The 18,611-nt window shown below is 37.6% G+C and overlaps 1 pseudogene; it reads right to left on the bottom strand.

The window, feature by feature from the left end:
• Positions 1-472: 472 nt before the first annotated feature.
• Positions 473-18,611, bottom strand: part of LOC149208089 (wall-associated receptor kinase-like 20) — a 44,158-nt pseudogene continuing 26,019 nt past the window's right edge.

Genomic DNA, 18,611 nt, shown 5'->3' with positions numbered 1-18,611 from the left:
GAATGTATAATCTTTGTCCCATAGTCTTTCGAGTCTGAAAAAAGATTTTATAATTGTGATTCCTCATCAATATTTTATTCTCGACCTCCACATTTATCGTTTCTTCACGATTGCCACACTTCTTGTACGTCACCAATTCCTCAATGTCTTCAGTCGGCATACAAATTATATTGAACAAAACAGATGAAAATGATTAATTTTTGGAATGATGATGGCAACAACAATGTTGCCTATTGTGCGCAATATAACACATTCAATGGCCATCTGAAATCTCCATGAAGTTGTTATACAACCTGTTGGACACCTAATCCTAAAGGGTTAGTGTGGAATTTGAATGGACAAAAGCAGTCCAAGAGACCTTGGGATCTGAATCCCAAGAGTCACCTATTGTACTATAAATGTGTATCTTGTGTTAATAAAAAAATGCACTCACTGATTTATCTTTCCTATTGTCTTTACTATCCATGTGTGTTTAACATGGTATCAGAGCCATGATGAGTGGCCTGTTTTCCCTGAGCAACTGGTCTGAGTTGCCTTGAATAGTGCTGACTAGAGCTGGCCTAGTCTTCTGTAACGCTCCATTAATTCTGCCATCCCTGCGCTGTACCTGCGCCCTGCTCTTCTGAAGCTGCATACCAAATGATGTCAGAGCTGAAACGGTAACGCTGCCTAGACGCCTGGAATGTTTGTCTGACCTCTGCCTGGAACGTTTGTCTGCTTGGAACGTTCTACCAATCCGCTCATTCATTAAGAATCCATAACTGGTAGTCAGAGAACGTATTATCCATAATTCTGCTCTGCTAAATATGCATTTTTTTAATGCACCTGAGCGTTGAATAATCTGCCCTGACGCCGATTTGCAGAAACGTTGCTCTCCCCTGGTATCATCGAAATTCCTTGGACAAACGGCTGTAGTCTCCGTAGGCCGAGAAGGTAGTGATGGCTCCCTTCATTCCGCCATGAACCATCAATGAGTTTCTAACGTTTCCTGAGACATCCATCGAAATTCCTAGGATCATTTTGCTCTGTTCATACTGCTTGAAACGTGAGCCTCGGCTCCTCCCCCGAGATGTGCCATTAAGTTTGCAAGTTTTCTCATGGATGCCTCCGTCGATCATGAACCAAGACATACGACATCGGGAGTCCAAGAAATATATTTGTAGTCGTATGCAATTGTTCTCCAATCGCTTGTGGATGAGTCTTTCCACAGACCACATAAGATCGCCCACAATCCAAGCAACAAGGTTCTTGTTTTAGAAAAAGAATCCATAACTGAACAGTGAGATCCTAATCGCAGGCGGTTTGGTGTTTCTTGTTTTAGAAAAAGAATTTGGCTCCAGTTTGCTGCGGCTTGGTATCAGTTTGCTGCGGCTCCGTGCTAAATGCGTTGTATATAGATTTAGTTTTTTATTGAGTATTTTTCATTCTAACGCAAGGGAGATAACGCATTGTGAAGTTGATTTCTATTCATTTAGAAGCAGTCCTCTCATCCTTCGGTGATTCAAGCAAGGGAGATAACGCATTGCGCTGTTGTTTTTTAAATGACAGTTCTGGTAATGTGATGTGTTGCGCAGCGGTATTAAGAGGCACGTTGACGCAGTTTTTTTGATACATTGTTTGGTGCAGTTTTTGAACGCTGTCCATATCTATATCCGAGTCTGTTCAACTTCCTGCGTCAATTAAAGCCATGCACTCCTAAAATCTCAAGGGTGTAGTTATCGGGGTTCATGTGTACCAGCTTCTTCGCTATCAAACGATTGCAGACAGCCAAATTGCACCCCAGCAGCGATTTCTTTTGGTGTATATAACTCGGTATTTGGCCGAGAGCTACTTATCACCTATATAAGTATTCAACTGGAGTTCGCGGCACAGAATTTGCAGATAGTTTGAGTTGCACCATTTATGTTTCAGATAAATAATTGACCCTTGGTAGTTTGGTAGATCTGAAGACGTCTCATTTTTGGGTGGACTGATATTTGTATTTACATACGCTACCTTCAGTAAAATCGTAATGCTCACTGTCGCTGTGATATACACGAAACAAAACGTTGTGTTGTGTGTCTTACGCGTGCTCGGAGCTCTGCATAAATCCATGTTTTAGAAGTTGACTGCGTTGAATGGTTTTGAAATTCACGGTGTTGTGTGATGCGCAGAAAGACCCAGTGAAATCTGAGAAGCCAGATCGTCATTTTTTGTTCTGCAGGTCTGAAAATTTTGAGATACAGTTAGCTTCATTGTTGGCCATCAAAGTCTTGTGTTGTGGTGCTTTCTGTTTGTAAAAGTGCGAGGATTTTATATGCCTACGAGTGGAGCTGCAAAATGCTTGGCATCGTGATTGAATTGATGCCATTCTGACAGTCATAGACGATCAAATCACGCCAAGTGAATCCGTTGCCTGTACAATTATCTGGAGGTTTCCTCTTAGATTAACAAGAAGCAGATTTTAAGAGCAGTACTGAAGCCACCTCGAAGCAGATTTGGTGTTGTCTATGGAACAATTTGAAACAACCTCTGAGTGAAGTGATTCGTGGAGAAGTGATCAGCACTGTAAAGTGAATTTGAAGCATTTTTGAAGACATTTTTTGAAGTCATTTTTTTGCAGTTTCTTGTAGAAATTTTGGAGCAGTTTCTTGTAGAGATTTTGCATGATTTCCATAGCAGCTAGATGCTCTGAAGTTTGAAGTTGAGGACAGCGCTCATCTTCACATTTATATTTTTTTGCATTGGTGATGTTATGCTTCAGTTCATTCTTGAAACGAACTGTGCACTGTTGATTTACCATGTGCCCAATTGTACCAATGTTTATTGTAGCTTGACGAGAAATGTTTATTGTAGTTTAACTTGGTAACATCCAGCTTACTCAGGTCCTGCTCCATCAACCATTTTCGCGACATTGTTGCCACTTGATAAGCCCTTACAATATCTTGCAGTAAGAGTACAATATTATTTTTCTGTTGCTGTTGCCTCAGTTGTGTTTTTTAAGTGACATTGAAGAAAAATGGCCAGACTTGAAGATGCATTAAAGTTATTGAATATCCTAATTCATTCCACTGTTGATGAAATGGTCAAAGTTAACAAAGAAACTCTCTTTGACATCCAAACCTCTCTGCAAACTGCACATGAGAATATTGAGTTTTTGCAGCTTGAAACAAAGCTACAGCAGGAAGAATTACACCAGTGGAGTCATCATTCTGAACCTGTTTCTGTTCAGAACAATGAAGCAGACTCCCATAAACAGCAAGTCAATAATGTTACAGTTCATTCAAATAAAGCAGCAAAGTTACATGCAGATGCAGAGGTTCAGTCTGCACTTCCCAAGCCCATCATCAGACCTTGGGAACAGCTTGTCCACAACAAGCACAGAACTGGTCTTGGATATGACAAGGACTTGTCCTTTCATATTCCAGACTATGCCAAGCCCATTCAGTTTCAGAGTGCTGGATTCATTTATGACAGTTTACCTGCTTCTCATGACAGTTCAGCTCCAGCTGTTCCAGATTCTGCCCCTCTTCCACAGCAACAACAACAACAAAAACAACATATCGTGAAATGCCAACACTGTGACCGAGTTGGCCATCTGAAAGATCACTGTTTTGATCTTCATCCATGTGAGCACTGTCATAAAACCAGCCATTCTTCACACAGGTGCTTCAAAAACAAACGTTCTGCAAGAACAAAGATTCATCTTGGATGGATCGCTTCTTGGCAATGGGCATCAACAGCCAAGAAGATATTCCAAACACATGTCAGAACTTGTTCCAGAGTATTAAGCAGTCTTGCAGTTGAGTTTTCTCCATCATCTCACCTTGTATCTGACAGGGGGGGAAATGATGGTCATCTACAAGCTTCAAAGTCACATCAAGCGAGCCTGAGCCACAACCTGCCACACCAGTTTCAGAGTTGTAGCCAGAGACAAAGATGCTTGAACATGCCTTCAGTTGGCGATCTGGGACACTTCCTCTAGCAGAAGACTCCAGCTTCTTGCCAGTTTTGGAAGAATTCCAGGAATTACAGAGTTGTTGGTCATCCTTAAACCATCACAGATTGAGAACACTTCCTCTAGCAGAAGACTCCAGCTTCTTGCCAATTTTGGAAGAGTTCCAGGAATTGCATTAAGCATTCCAGAGTTGTTGGTCATCCTTAAACCATCACAGATTGAGAACACTTCCTCTAGCAGAAAACTTCAGTTTCTTGCCAGTTTTGGAAGAGTTCCGGGAACTGCACTAAGCGTTCCAGTGTTGGTGGTCATCCTTAAACCACCGCCCTTTTTTACCAACATTTCATAGAGCACATTCAGCCTAGTGTTGCCATGCATTTTTTGCACATGTTGTATTACAGCTCTCTTCTTGGACTCATACATAACCCTTCGGATTAAGGGGGGGAATGTTGGACACCTAATCCTAAAGGGTTAGTGTGGAATTCGAATGGACAAAAGCAGTCCAAGAGACCTTGGGATCTGAATCCCAAGAGTCACTTATTGTACTATAAATGTGTATCTTATGTTAATAAAAAAATGCACTCACTGATTTATCTTTCCTATTGTCTTTACTATCCATGTGTGTTTAACACAACCAACTCACAATTATATAGATCAACATCTTAAAAAAATTATCCTCTTTGAGGGGGAAACCTCCTTTACATTACACAAATGAACAATTCTTGGATGGTACAAATGACAAGACCTTCTTTGTATATATAGGAGTCTAAGGGGTCATAATATAATTAGATCCTACATAACAATAATAATGTAAAAGCACAACAATAACAATAGTGGGCTTCTATGGGGCACAACAATAACAATATGGGGATTACATGGGAACAACAATAACAATAAGGGGGGTACACCAGTATTATAGGGGCCTAACATGCCCCTCTCCTTCAAATCAACACTTGAGTATATTTGGATGCTTATGTATAAAATTCTCATCCTCCCATGTGGAATCTTCAACGGGTAAGTTCTTCCACTTAATGAGATACTTTGAAATTGATCGATTTCGTAGTTGTCGGGTTCTTGTTTCCATGACTGCTTCAGGCTCAAATATGATTTTTCCTTCTTCGTCAAGTTCTGGCAACATTGTTTGAACTGGAATCTTGTCACTAATAACCTTCTTTAAGCATGAAACATGGAAAACTGGGTGTACTCGGAAGATGCAGACAACTCCAATTTGTATGCCACAGTACCAAAATTTTACAACACCTTGTACTGACCATAGTACTTGGTTGATAATTTATTATCCTTATTAGCTTGCTTGAGAGACATTTATTTATATGGTTGTAGTCGTAAAAATACCAAGTCACCTATATCAAAACTTCTTTCACTGCGATGCTGATATGCCTGTTGTTTCATTTGATTTTGCGCAAGAGTGAGGTTATCCTTTAAGAGTTGGAGAACTTGTTATTGATGCTCGATGTGACCTTCCACTACTTGAACCTTAGAATTTTCTCCTAAAGATGATATGATCGATGGTGGATGATATCCATAAAGTGTCATAAATGGGATCATTTTTGCTGTAGTATGGAAGGAAGTGTTATACCACCATTCAGCTAGAGGTAACCACTTGACCCATTGTGTTTGTTTATCAAATACAAAGCAATGAAGATATCCTTCCAAACATTTGTTCACTATCTCAGTTTTCCCATCAAATTGAGGATGATAAGATGAACTATGAGCTAATTGAGTAGCAAGACAAGAAAATAATTATGTCCAAAAATTTAGAGTGATAATGGGATCTCTGTCACTTACTATAATATTTGAATTTCCATGAATCTTTTGAATTGTTTCCATAAATGCAATAGCAATTGTACTAGCTTTAAAAGAATGAGATAATGCACAAAAGTGTGCATACTTGGTAAGTCTATCAACTACCACCATGATGACACTCTTTCCTTTAGATTTGGGTAAACTTGTGATAAAATCCATTGAGACCTCCTCCCAACACTGACTTGGAATGGCTAAAGGTTGTAATAGACCTGGGGTCTTAATTGTCTCAACTTTATTTTGTTGGAAAACCAAACATTCTGCCACAAACTTTTGAATATCAGATTTAAGGCCATCCCAAAAAAATTCCTTTTTGACCCTATGGTAAGTTTTAAAAAATCCTAAGTGTCCTTTTAAGGGAGAGGTGTGCGATTCCAAAATAATCTTTTGTTTGATTTGGGAATTCTTACAAAGATATAAGTGATCTTTATACCACAATGAATCATTTATCCATCCAAATGTACTGGGATCTTGTTGCACCTTTTGAATGAGTGACCATACTTGTTCATCATTCTTCCATTCATCCCTTGCTTCGGTTATCCACTCAGGTTGGATAATAGAAATGTCACAAAGTAATGCTTCCACGTTCTCATCCTTTCTTGAGAGTGCATCTGCAACGACATTTTTCTTCCCTTTTTTGTAGACGATTTCAAAGTCCTAACCCAACATTTTTGTCACCCATTTTTGTTACTCTTTTGAAGATAATATTTTTTCCAAAAAGTATTTAAGACTATCATGATCTGTGTTTACCTTGAAGCGTCTTCCCATTAGGTAAGGTTGCCATTGCTTTTGTGCATGTAGTTTTGCCAACATTTCCTTCTCATAAATAGGTTTGTGTAAATACTTTCCTTTGATTGGAAGACTTTCAAAAGCAATGGGTCTTCCTTCTTGCGTTAAAGCCACACCAATTCCATTTCCTGAAGCATCACCTTCCACAATAATTTTTTTTATGAAGTCTGGCATAGCTAAGACCGGTGCTTGGCACATTGCCTCTTTAAGATGTTAAAAGGCCTTCGTTGCTTCTGGAGTCTATGAAAATGCATATTTCTTTAGTAATGATGTTAGAGGTGCAACTATTCTCCCATAGTTCTTAACAAACTTGCGATAATACCCTGTTAACCCGAGAAATCCTTGATGATGCTTTATGGTTGTGGGCATTTTCCATTCCTTAATGGCTTTAATTTTGTTAGGGCCTACCTTAACACCCTCATGAGATACAATATGACCCAAATATTCCATGTCATGTACTCCAAATAAATGTTTGGAGGTTTTTGCATATAATTGTTTCTCCTCCAATAGTTTGAGCACCATGTCAACATGTTGAACATGATCCTTCCAAGACTTGTTGTAGATTAGTATATCATCAAAAAATACTAACACAAATTTTCTAAGGAAGGGTTTGAAAATGGAATTCATCAAATCTTGAAATGTGGAAGGTGCATTAGTAAGGCCAAAAGGCATGACCAAAAATTCATAATGACCCTCATGAGTTCTGAATGTTGTTTTTGGAATGTCTTCAGTCTTCATTCTAATTTGATGATATCTTGAACGAAGATCCAGCTTGGTGAAGTAAATTTATCCATGTAATTCATCGAACAATTCATCAATGACAGTAATGGGAAATTTATCTTTAATTTTGAGCTTGTTGAGCTCCCTGTAATCTAGACACATATGCCATGATCCATCCTTTTTGTGCACCAATACTATTGGAGCATAGAAAGAACTTTGACTAGGTTGAATTATGCCAACCTCTAGAATTTATGCAACCATATGTTAAATTTCACTCTTTTGGGCATAAGGATATTTGTAAGGCTTGATGTTTGGAGGAACACCTTCTGGAATCAAGTGAATCACATGATCATGATCACGAATAGGTGGGAGGCCTTTAGGAGTCTCAAACACCTTGGAATGATTGTCCAAATTTTTTTGGAGATCTAGAGAAATAAATGATTTCGATGTTTGAACCCTTTGTGAGCATAATTGCGCAATTACACCCCGTTTTTCTTTCTTTAGAAGCTCTGTCATGCCATTAGAGTTGATTACCTTTCCTGGTTTCCCTGTGATACCCCTTAATTCAACTTCCTTTCCTTCCAAAAAAAAATTCAAGAAAAGTTCTTGAAAATTGAAAGCTATTGTCCCCAAATATTGTAACCATTGGACTCCTAGTACAACATGAACACCACCCATTGGAATGGAAAGCATTGAACTATTCAATACATATTCCCCCATGGTTAGCTTGATATTATGACACTTTCCAGAGCAATTAATAGTTCCTCCATTTGAAACTATCACTTGACACTCTAGTGTTGGATATAATAAGCATTTCAATTCCTTGGCTATCTTGCAATGAATAAAATTATGGGAACTACCCGAATTAATCAGCACTATTACCTTTTTTTTCTTGATATATCCTTCTATATTAAGATCTTAGGGAGTGGTAATTCCTGCCAATGCATTACAAGATGGTCGGAGTCATTGATTCTTTCTCTAGGGTTGGTCCCTAGTGTATATCCTCCTCTTTTGATGTTTCTTGTTCCTTGTCTTCCTCCTCTTCACAATCTATGTAGAATAATTTATTCTCGACACACTTATGACCTTTTATGTATTTGATATCACAACTGTAACAAAGCCCTTTTGCTCTTTTTTTCTCCAATTGTTGTGGTGTCAACCTTGTATGTTGTGGAAGACTAGGAGCAACAACACTTTCATATTTATAGTAGTGAGTGGTAGACTTCCTTGTTGCCATAATTTTGCTTTCAACTTTTCTTGCCACCCTGAATGCCTTCTCCAATGAATCAAGTTCCCAAAGGCGAACCTCATGTTGGATGTTATCTTTTAAAGTCCCTATGAAGACATCAATCCTATGCTCCTTTGGAATATCGATTACCCTAATATTCATTTTTTGGAAGTCTTCAATGTGCTCCACCATTGAACCCTTTTGTTTGAGATTTATCAATTGGCTAAAGAAGGTGTTGCTCTTTGTATCTTCATAATGTGCTATCATTTCCTCCGTAAAAATTGACCAGGTGACAAGTGGTTTACGAGAACAAAGACATCTATACCATACAAATTTATTAGGTTCTAAATATAAATATGAAATACATACATTTTGTGAGGGTTGCACATGCTATATATCAAAATATTGCTCCATATATAGTATCCATGTTACCGGATCCTTGCCATCAAAATTCCTCATATCTATCTTTGGAATGTGGTGGTTTTTAAACCCCACACTGGAATCTCGAATCTCTCAAATCGTAATTCATATTCCTTTTTTCCTCGTCATGATTTTCATGGATTACCTTGTCACCATCGGGAAGCCTTTCTTGCAACAACTTTGTCAACCCTTCCAACTTGACATTCATTGCATCCATGTCTACTTTAAAAACATCCATGTTTCCTTTTATACCCTCCATGTCCCCTTTTAAGCCATCCATGCCACCTTTGGTTTCGCTTTGTGAGAGCAAAATTTGTTGCACTTGCTCCCATAACTTTGATATATCATGTTGCAATTCTTCTTCTTCATCTGTCATAACAGAGCTTTATGAGGGCTTAATGGGTGTATAATTATTTTGTTTGGGAGGCATTTTAGAACCAAATATTGATATCTATGCTTCAATATTCCCTTTGAATCACTTCAAACTGATTTTTCAAACAAAAGTTATGCAAAATTAAAAAATACACACCTTTTTGTTGCTTTTTAGGTGTTGGATCTTGAAACGGTATAACTCTGTAATATTTTATCTCCAAGATCTGAACTTCGGTCCTATGGTAGCCCTCTGAGTCTTCTTTCCAACCCAACAAGTCATACCAAGATTGGATACTCCAAGAAATAGTTATGCCCAATCTCCCATGATGACTTGATTATAGATTGGTTTGGTAGAGCAAACTTGTACGGAGTGCCACGTGTCATTGTTTCAACCTTAGGCCCTAAAAATGTTACCCCAAAAACTAGAGTCTGTCCTATTTTTTTTTTACTTCAAAAAAATTCAAATCTGATTCTCAGAGAGAAAGTTATGATGATTTTCCCTAGGTCACCTGTTTGAGATGGAATTTTGGAGCCTGCAAAAACCCTAACTTCCTCGGATCATATCTCTAAAAATATAGCGAGAAAAGATATGAAATTTTTACACGAAGTTCACCAAGATTTTGGATCCATGTGGTTTTAATTTCAGCTTCTGAAGCTTCGTAGAAAAAAAGTTATAGTGAAAATGCCACGATGACCTGTTTGAAGCAGCGAAACCCTAGAATCCAAAGCTCTGATACCAAATGTTATGCAACCAGCTCACAAATAGATAGATCAACGACTTAAAAATTATCCTATTTGAGGGGGAAACCTCCTTTACATTACATAAATGAACAATTCTTGGATGATACAAATGACAAGGCCTCCTTTGTATATATATGAGTCTAAGGGGTCACAATATAATAAGAGCCTACATAACAATAATAATGTAAGGGCGCAACAATTACAATAGTGGGTTTCTATCGGGCACAACAATAACAATATGGGGGCTACATGGAAACAAAAATAACAATAGGGGGGATACACTAGTATTATAGGGACCTAATAGAAGCCCAAACTTAGGTTAATCAACATATTTGAAAAAAGAATTTGGTCAATACTAATTAGGGGCACTAATAATTCCTCTCGCATCGAGGATATCCATCCAATAATGAAACCAATAAGGTGCTCCCTGCAACACTCAATGAAAAAACAAATCAAATCTATAATAGATTCAAAATTTCTGGAATTACGAGAGCTACAAATCTATAGCTTTGAAATACATATTATTTGGACAACTCCATAAGAATTATTTATGAAACTTGCCAACTTGCCAGAGATGTTTAGTGCTCACGTTGGACCAAATATGCCATAAGAATCTAATTCACCTAGACGACAACTTGGAGGTGGGGTTGAGTCACAATTGCGATGGCAGTTTTGTAGAAGAAGTGTGCGAATAAAGGTTCTTTGCACATCATTTATTCCGCACACTAAAACTTTGAAATGTCTCAAGCACTTATCTAACTCTGTGGATTAGTGATTTCAATTAAAATAATTTTTATTATGATTGTTAATTTTGGTTGTTTAAAATGACTATTGTTATTCAAAGACGACGGTTGTGTTGCCAACCACCACTCATATGTTGATATAGTTAGTTTACTTTTGACTTTAAATTTGTTTGTTGAATTTAATGTTTAATATAAAATGTATAATGAGTAAATTTAATTTTCTAAAACTTAAATAACTAAAAGAATTGACTTTTTTTGTAATCTCATGTCATTCCATGTTTAAAATTAATTACTTAATCTATGATCTGTTCTTCAAAAAACTAAGCTTTCTCGTTCCACATCTCCAACATTGCCCATTCTATTGTAACTGAAGTCATATTTGCTCGAGCAATTAAAATGTCCATAAGAAGGGCCTTTATGTTGTTCATATCGATTATGTTGGTGGCACTGATGTTATCGAACATGTTAAGGAGCAAATATTTCTCTCTCTTTGGCCATTTCCCTGCCTGTTTTGCTTCCTGCTCCATTTTTCAAATGAATAAGAAAATTTAAAACCAAAAAACTATGATACTAAGTTTATACAAAGAACTCCTGCACACCATACACACCAAAAGATAGTTACCAAACTCCAAAAAAAATCAAAATAACATAAACGACTTTCAAAGCTCCAAGAACAATTCTCATAAAACTATGATGTTGATACTTTAATATTGTCTTCATGAAAGTGTCATGGCTTACCTTTATTTGTTGTTTTGATCCAGTTTGGTTTACAATTATTTATTAAAATAGTAACTAAGTGGAAAGATAACTTCATGGCCTTTGACAAATATTTTTTGCCCATCAACGTTCTGCATATTATGTTGGAAGTGAGGGATGAGAGTGCCTTTTGCAAATTCACATGATTGGCCTTGTTCTCGCTTTCATGCCAAATGAAATGAATCATTGCAGACATCTGCAAATGTGGGTTGGCTGGCAAAGATAATATCATGAGTTATGAGAAATTGTTCAGTACTGACGGAGCTAAGTCGTAGAAACATAATGGGGCCATATTTTTCGGCAAGGTATTTCATAACACAATGAGGAAGCAAGTTACAAAAGAAGTAAAGTATTTAATCCCTTCAAACGTAAACCAAATGTAAAGTCGATAACATAAATCAAATGGCTTAATTGTTGCAATCAATTACGATTCCAACGACCACCAAATTTGCGAAGGTGGGATCCTTATTTTGGTATGCGGAGAAAGGGAATGCAGGAGAAAATGTGTGTGGAGCAAGGGATTTAAATTCTCCACACACCCTTTCTCCATACACCAAAATAGAAACAATTCAAGCTTCCAACCCTTCATAACCTATATAATTTCCTACTAAATTTACTTGTCTTAAAACTATCTAGATCTGGATATTGTAGAAATTCTCACTGTATATTAACCTGATAATGCAATATAACTAAAGCAAAATACTTTAATCTACTTCTACAATCAACTTGCGAAAGCTTAATAGATTTGAGCAAGATCAAGCTGAACACATATAACTAGAAGAATAATCAATACACATGAAACACAGAAGAATACTCAGGGGAAAGCCTTAGCTAAAGACCCCACTATCTGTATTATCATACAAGGTGGAAATACATCAGAATAATACAAAGCTTTAGCTCTCACAGCTAGCCAGATCTCAATACAATCCTCCTGGATGCTCACAGGTAAACAAGGCTTCTCACAAATCTTCTCCTCTACCCTCCAAGCCTCCTATTTCCTTGTGCAGTTTCTTTAGGTGATCCTCCTGTTACCAAGTGTAACACTGATCACTCACACTAATCTCACACCCTGTAAAACTGCGCAATCCTCAAGGAACCTTGTTCCTTCTACATGGATGAGTTTCCTTTATAGGAAAACTCATGAAATTGATAGTACAATGTCCCTATCTTTAATCTCAACTGGGTCTTTCTCTGAATAGACATGCATGAGTTATTTATGAGAGAATCTTCAGTTATTTGGAGTACACTAGTTTGATGCATGCATGCTTTAACTGACTAAACTCACAATTAGTTCCTCAAACAGTTTGGAACTAATTTAACTGGACTAAACTCAGTAAACTGAGTTAACTAATTACAACTCAACCTTATATCCTTAATTAAGGGATAATCTCCTTAATTTAAAAGATAACTATTGCATTACTTCACAAAGACTTCTAACTTGAATTTCTCCAACTAATTAACTCAAGATGAATTAATTAATTATTTTTCAAGCAGTTGGTGAAACTAAATTCGAATTTTAATTCAAGGACAAAATAAAATTGGAATATCTAGATTCTATTTTTATCATTTCTTGTTGCTATTTTCAACACTCCCTCTCAACAAGAAAGGAATTCAACTCGATCCCGATCTTGAACCTTTGGAATGTTCTGCATGCAACACTTCTCTCTAGTGTTGTTGCTCCAGCAACTCCAGAAACAAAAAAAAAACATCCAACCTGAATCAGTATGATGCATCTGCCATCAAAGTCTCTGACTGCTATTGCCTCTGTCGACTGAAAACTTTGCACTTCTACTAACTCTGCCTTTCTGCACTGTTGTCAATCCTTCTCTGCGCTCTTCAATATCTGACTGCTCTAGCCTCTGTCACTTTGATCTTTGATTGCATCAGTGCCACTAATTCCTCTCGCTACTATGTACTTTGGGCTGCCGTAGCAAGGTACGATCCATGAGATAAAACCTCTCAATGGACCCTGCCCAATTTCAGCCTTCTTGAAACTATCACTTGACATCGCCCCACCTCACACCTGGAGGTATGGCTGCATGTGATCCCTCTACTGAATCTAATTGTGGCTCCTCCACAATTGTCTGACACTTCTTTTGCCGCTGCATGTTGAGAAGTAATTTACTCTCCCTCTCAACCACGAAGTCTCTAACATTTGCCTTGCTCCTCAAGGCTTTTCATGCATCTTGTAACTCAAGTGCATTCAGGTTTTTGGCTAGCACACCAATCTGTTTCATCTTTCCTATCGTCACGAAATTTTCTGAAAAAAGAGCTGATTTTAAATCAACGATATCTCCCTCATCTGAATTCTGATCCAGCTGATTTTTTTTTAACTTAGGTATTTTTTCGCAAGGAATCCAAATCTGCTATTTGTTTCTGAAATTTTTGCACAAAAATATTCAAATATGCTCAGCAAACTCGCGAGCCTTTTTTTTTTTTAACTTCGAATTCTCTTCTTCGTATACTATTCACCACTGCTCCAATAAACTTTTCTCCGATAAACCTGGCTCTAATACCATGTAGAAATTCTCACTGTAGATTAACCTGATAATGCAATATAACTAAAGCAAAATACTTTAATCTACTTCTACAATCAAGCTGAACACATATAACCAGAAGAATAATCAATACACATGAAACACAGAAGAATACTAAGGGAAAGCCTAAGCTAAAAACCCCACTATCTGTATTATCATACAAGGTGGAAATACATAAGAATAATACAAAGATTTAGCTCTCACAGCTAGTCAGCTATCAATACAATCCTCTTGGATGCTCACAGGCAAACAAGGCTTCTCACAAACCTTCTCCTCTACCCTTCAAGCCTCCTATTTCCTTGCGCAGTTTCTCTGGGTGATCCTCCTGTTACCAAGTGTAACACTGATCACTCACACTGATCTCACACCCTATAAAACTGCACAATCCTCAAGGAACCTTGTTCCTTCTGCATGGATGAGTTTCCTTTATAGGAAAACTCATGCAACTGATAGTACAATGTCCCTGTCTTTAATCTCAACTGGGTCTTGATGCGGGAGCATCCAGCCAGAAAGGAAATTATTGTAAATAATAGACATAGGGGTCATGCATTAGTTTCCTAAAGTCCAAAGTCATTTTAATATTTAGATATTTTCAAAATAAAACTAGGAGAGCTTTTAGGCATAAAAGTGATGGATGTGGATCCTTAAGGGATAAGGAAAGCTTTTCTATTTTAGAATAGGAAAAGACATAAAGCTGAAAAGACGCTTTTCCATGTGTATGCATTGCATGTAGAGTTAGAGCTTTTAGTTGAGTGATTTTAGGATTTTCTTATCATGCTAAGTTTAATAAATTAGGTAGCCTCCAAGACATGGGAAGCAGAGAAGAAGAGAAGGAGTGAGGGAGTGAGTGTGAGCCTTCGGGCAGTTTGTAAAAGGGCCATAGATTGTATATCTGGCCATGAATGTAAACCTCTTGTGAATATTTGTTTTATGAGAATATAAGTATGATTTGCATGGACATGATTGCCTTAATGCATTCTGAGATGGTTCTGTGATTGATGGCAGGAATCAATGTTATATAACTTGAAATTGCATAGTGGTTCTTATTTTCCTACGCGCTCTCTGATGTTTGATAATGATTAAATTTGCATGAAGTGCGGGTGGTTTCAATTCTGTATGGGTATGTTTATGTTTGACCGATTCTAAGATATGGGTCTACATGTGTTGGCCATGCGAAACTGCTACAGCACGAGAGCGAAATGGCATCTCCACCCCATATCTCTTTATTCTGTTGTGAGAACAAATTAAAGAGTTCTTTTGAGAATTCTGAAAGCGGGCGGTGGTTTTGAGTTTTGACAGCATTGTGGATATCGGTTTCCACGCTTAATAACCTGGGGTAATGAAATTGCTATTATGATTCGGTTTGTCCATAGATATACGCGCAGAAGAGGATAAAGGTCGAACGTGTATAGTTGTTAGTCCGTGAAGGAACCGTGCCTTTCCATATGGTAATGCCGGTCCATGCGTATCGACGAGTCTGTTTCAGCTGAGCGTAAGTGAATATATATTCTCTGCGTATTATACATTCAAATCCATTTGAATCTTCGTTGCTTACACAGTTTGCTGTATATTTGCTTGCGGTGGAAGCTTGGCAGCGTAGCAAGGTGAGGTGTATGTGTATATTAGTTAACAAGTTAAAGAACCATTGCTCAGTTCCGGAACAGGAGGACCGTGTAAGCGCATAGGCAGTTGGTTGTTAAGCCATCCCAACCAGATATACATCGACCGGAAGTATATAGCTGCCGAGATATATCGCTTTGCCATTATAAACCACCGAGCATCTCAGAGCCAGCGCAAGTCTGTACAATAAATATATATTGAGCATTGCCGAATGATATAGCCGTCGATTTGATGAGCAGAGGCATGTATATGTTTATGCCTGGTAAGGAAGGTTCATACATACCGATATAAATTCCAAGCGATTTTTAACAATAGCTCGCGTGATAAAAGGAAAGGGGAAAATGTGCCATTATGATGCCATTTGCGCACCTGTGTAGAATTATGATAGTAAATCACTATATGTATTGAATCCTCGTATTTAATATGTTTCTTTTAGAATTGTGTTAAGAGCCTGTGGATTAAATAAGCATGGGTTTTTATAAGCCATGAAGATTACACCATAATGGAAAAAGCTTTTGTGTGCTTGGTGATCGGAAGATCCTGGTAGTAGTGGCCTGGAGCGGCTGGGCTGCATCAGGTCTTTCTCTGAATAGACATGCATGACTTATTTATGAGAGAATCTTCAGTTATCTGGAGTACACTAGTTTGATGCATGCATGCATTAACTGACTGAACTCACAATTAGTTCCTCAAACAGTTTGGAACTAATTTAACTGGACTTAACTCAGTAAACTGAGCTAATTAATTACAACTCAAATACAACTCAACCTTATCTCCTTAATTAAGAGATAGTCTCCTTAATTTAAGGGATAACTGTTGCATGACTTCACAAAGACTTCTAACTTGAATTTCTCCAACTAATTAACTCAAGATGAATTAATTAATTATTTTTCAAGCAGCTGGTGAGACTAAATTCGAATTTTAATTCAAGGACAAATTAAAATTGGAATATCTGGATTCTATTTTTATCATTTCTTGTTGTTATTTTCAACAGATATGTGTAAATAATTTTGAGCATCCTGAATTATAATCAATCAACCAATCACAAATTTAAATAATGCCCCTATATCAATTCAAGAATTTTTATATTTTGATTGTTGAAAATGCAACAAGAAAATCTTGCTTTAATTTTCCCTTGAATTAAATTAGGAGAAAAATTGTAATTCTAAATCACAAGACAACTTGTAAGAGTTAACTAAGTTAATTTCACTTAGTTGATTCAGTTAATTCGAGTTGAGGGTCTAACTTGAGTAATGTATAATGGCTCCTACATTATTGGAGCCCTGGTTGAATTTATTTTAAGTTGTAATTAATTAATTCAGTTTAATTGAGTTAAAGTCAGTTAAACTAGTTCCAACTGTTGGAGGAACTAGTATGAGGTCTAGCAGTGGGGTGCAACTTCAGTGTTCAACCAGTTAACTGATAATTCAACTATAAAAAACTCATGCATGTGTGATCTATGAGTTACCCAATTGATATTGGAGTTCAAGGGCAATGTACTATAAGTTGTATAATCATCCAAATTGTACAAGTGGTGCATGCAGTCAAAGGAAGTCCTATGATGTATTGTGTATTTGTGGATGATGAACTTCCCTAATTAATAGGGGCTAATTCCCAAGGAAACGTCGCAAGGAAATAAGGACTTGGACAACCAGAAAACTGGTTAAGCATTGGCTAAGGTTTGTCTAGGAAGTAGTGAGACAGATAAAGATAGTGCAGGGGTTGCTCAGGATTGAGCAAAGCATTATAATCTTCTCATATTTTTTTACTAATGCAATATATAGATAACGTGGGTTTTTAGCTGTGGATTTCCCTAGGAAATCATTGTGTAATGTGTTGATTTAATTCATTCTCTTGTATGCTTCGTGATTTCACGATCGTTAATTGTTTTCGCAATTGGTAGAGTAGATTCAAGTCTACTGTTTTAGTAAATTACATTTAACAGTTTGAATCTACAAGGAATTTCTACATGGTATCAGAGCAGGAATCACAATAACTAAGAGAATTCGAAGTTGTATTTGTAGGAGGAACGAGTTTTGCAAATCTATTCTCCAGAGCTAACCGCAGGATCAGGATGATGTCCTATGGTCTGAGGCTCGAGTATGCCCTTGAGGGTAGCTTGAATTACATTGCTTGGAAGGACTAGATGGAAGCAGTCATGGAAGATAATGGATTGAAGGAATACATTGATAGTAATGTTCTAAAACCAACAGTTGCAGATGCACAAAATCTGGCAGAGTGGAAGAAGAATGTAGCCAAGGCAAGAAGGATCTTACTGGAAGGAGTTCGAGATCATATTGTCTCGAACCTCCATGGGAAGGAGACTCCATATGCAATGTGGAAGGCCTTGACAGACTTGTTTCAGAACATGACCACAAGAAGTTGGCACTGAAGGACAAGCTTCGGAAAATCAAGATGGAGAAGGGCGACACAATACCACAATACTTGAGCAAGTTCACCCAATGTCAGGATGAGCTTGGGAGTGTTGGTGTTATAATTGTTGAAGATGATCTGGTCAGCCTAGCACTTCTAAGCCTTCCCAAGAGCTGGCACAACTACCAAGATTCGGTAAATGGGAGGGAGAAGCTACCACAGTGGGAGTGTTTATGGTCCGACTTGGTGCAAGAAGAGATAAGGGGGAACACTAGAGATGTAACCTCATCCAAGCATGATGGTGAGGAGAATTGTGCCTTGGCTGGAAGACAAAGAAAGGGAAAGGGAAGAAATCTCAATCCAAAGGAGATTGCAGTTAGGCAAGAAAGAAGAAGTACTTTTCGAAGATTAAATGTTTTCATTTTCATGAGCTTGGACACTATGCCACGAAGTGTCCACATAAGAAGGCAGACAAGAAGCCCTCAGGAGGAGCGGTAGGTGAAGCTCTAGCTTCAAAATTCGAGTTGGATTTCACCCTCATTGCATGTATGGTG

This window comes from Pinus tabuliformis, chromosome 1_2, assembly GCF_031772625.1.
Source record: "Pinus tabuliformis cultivar Carrire ecotype Pingquan chromosome 1_2, CPIR1, whole genome shotgun sequence".
Classification (NCBI taxonomy): Eukaryota; Viridiplantae; Streptophyta; class Pinopsida; order Pinales; family Pinaceae; genus Pinus; species Pinus tabuliformis.
This window is presented reverse-complemented; position numbering and strand designations above follow the sequence as displayed.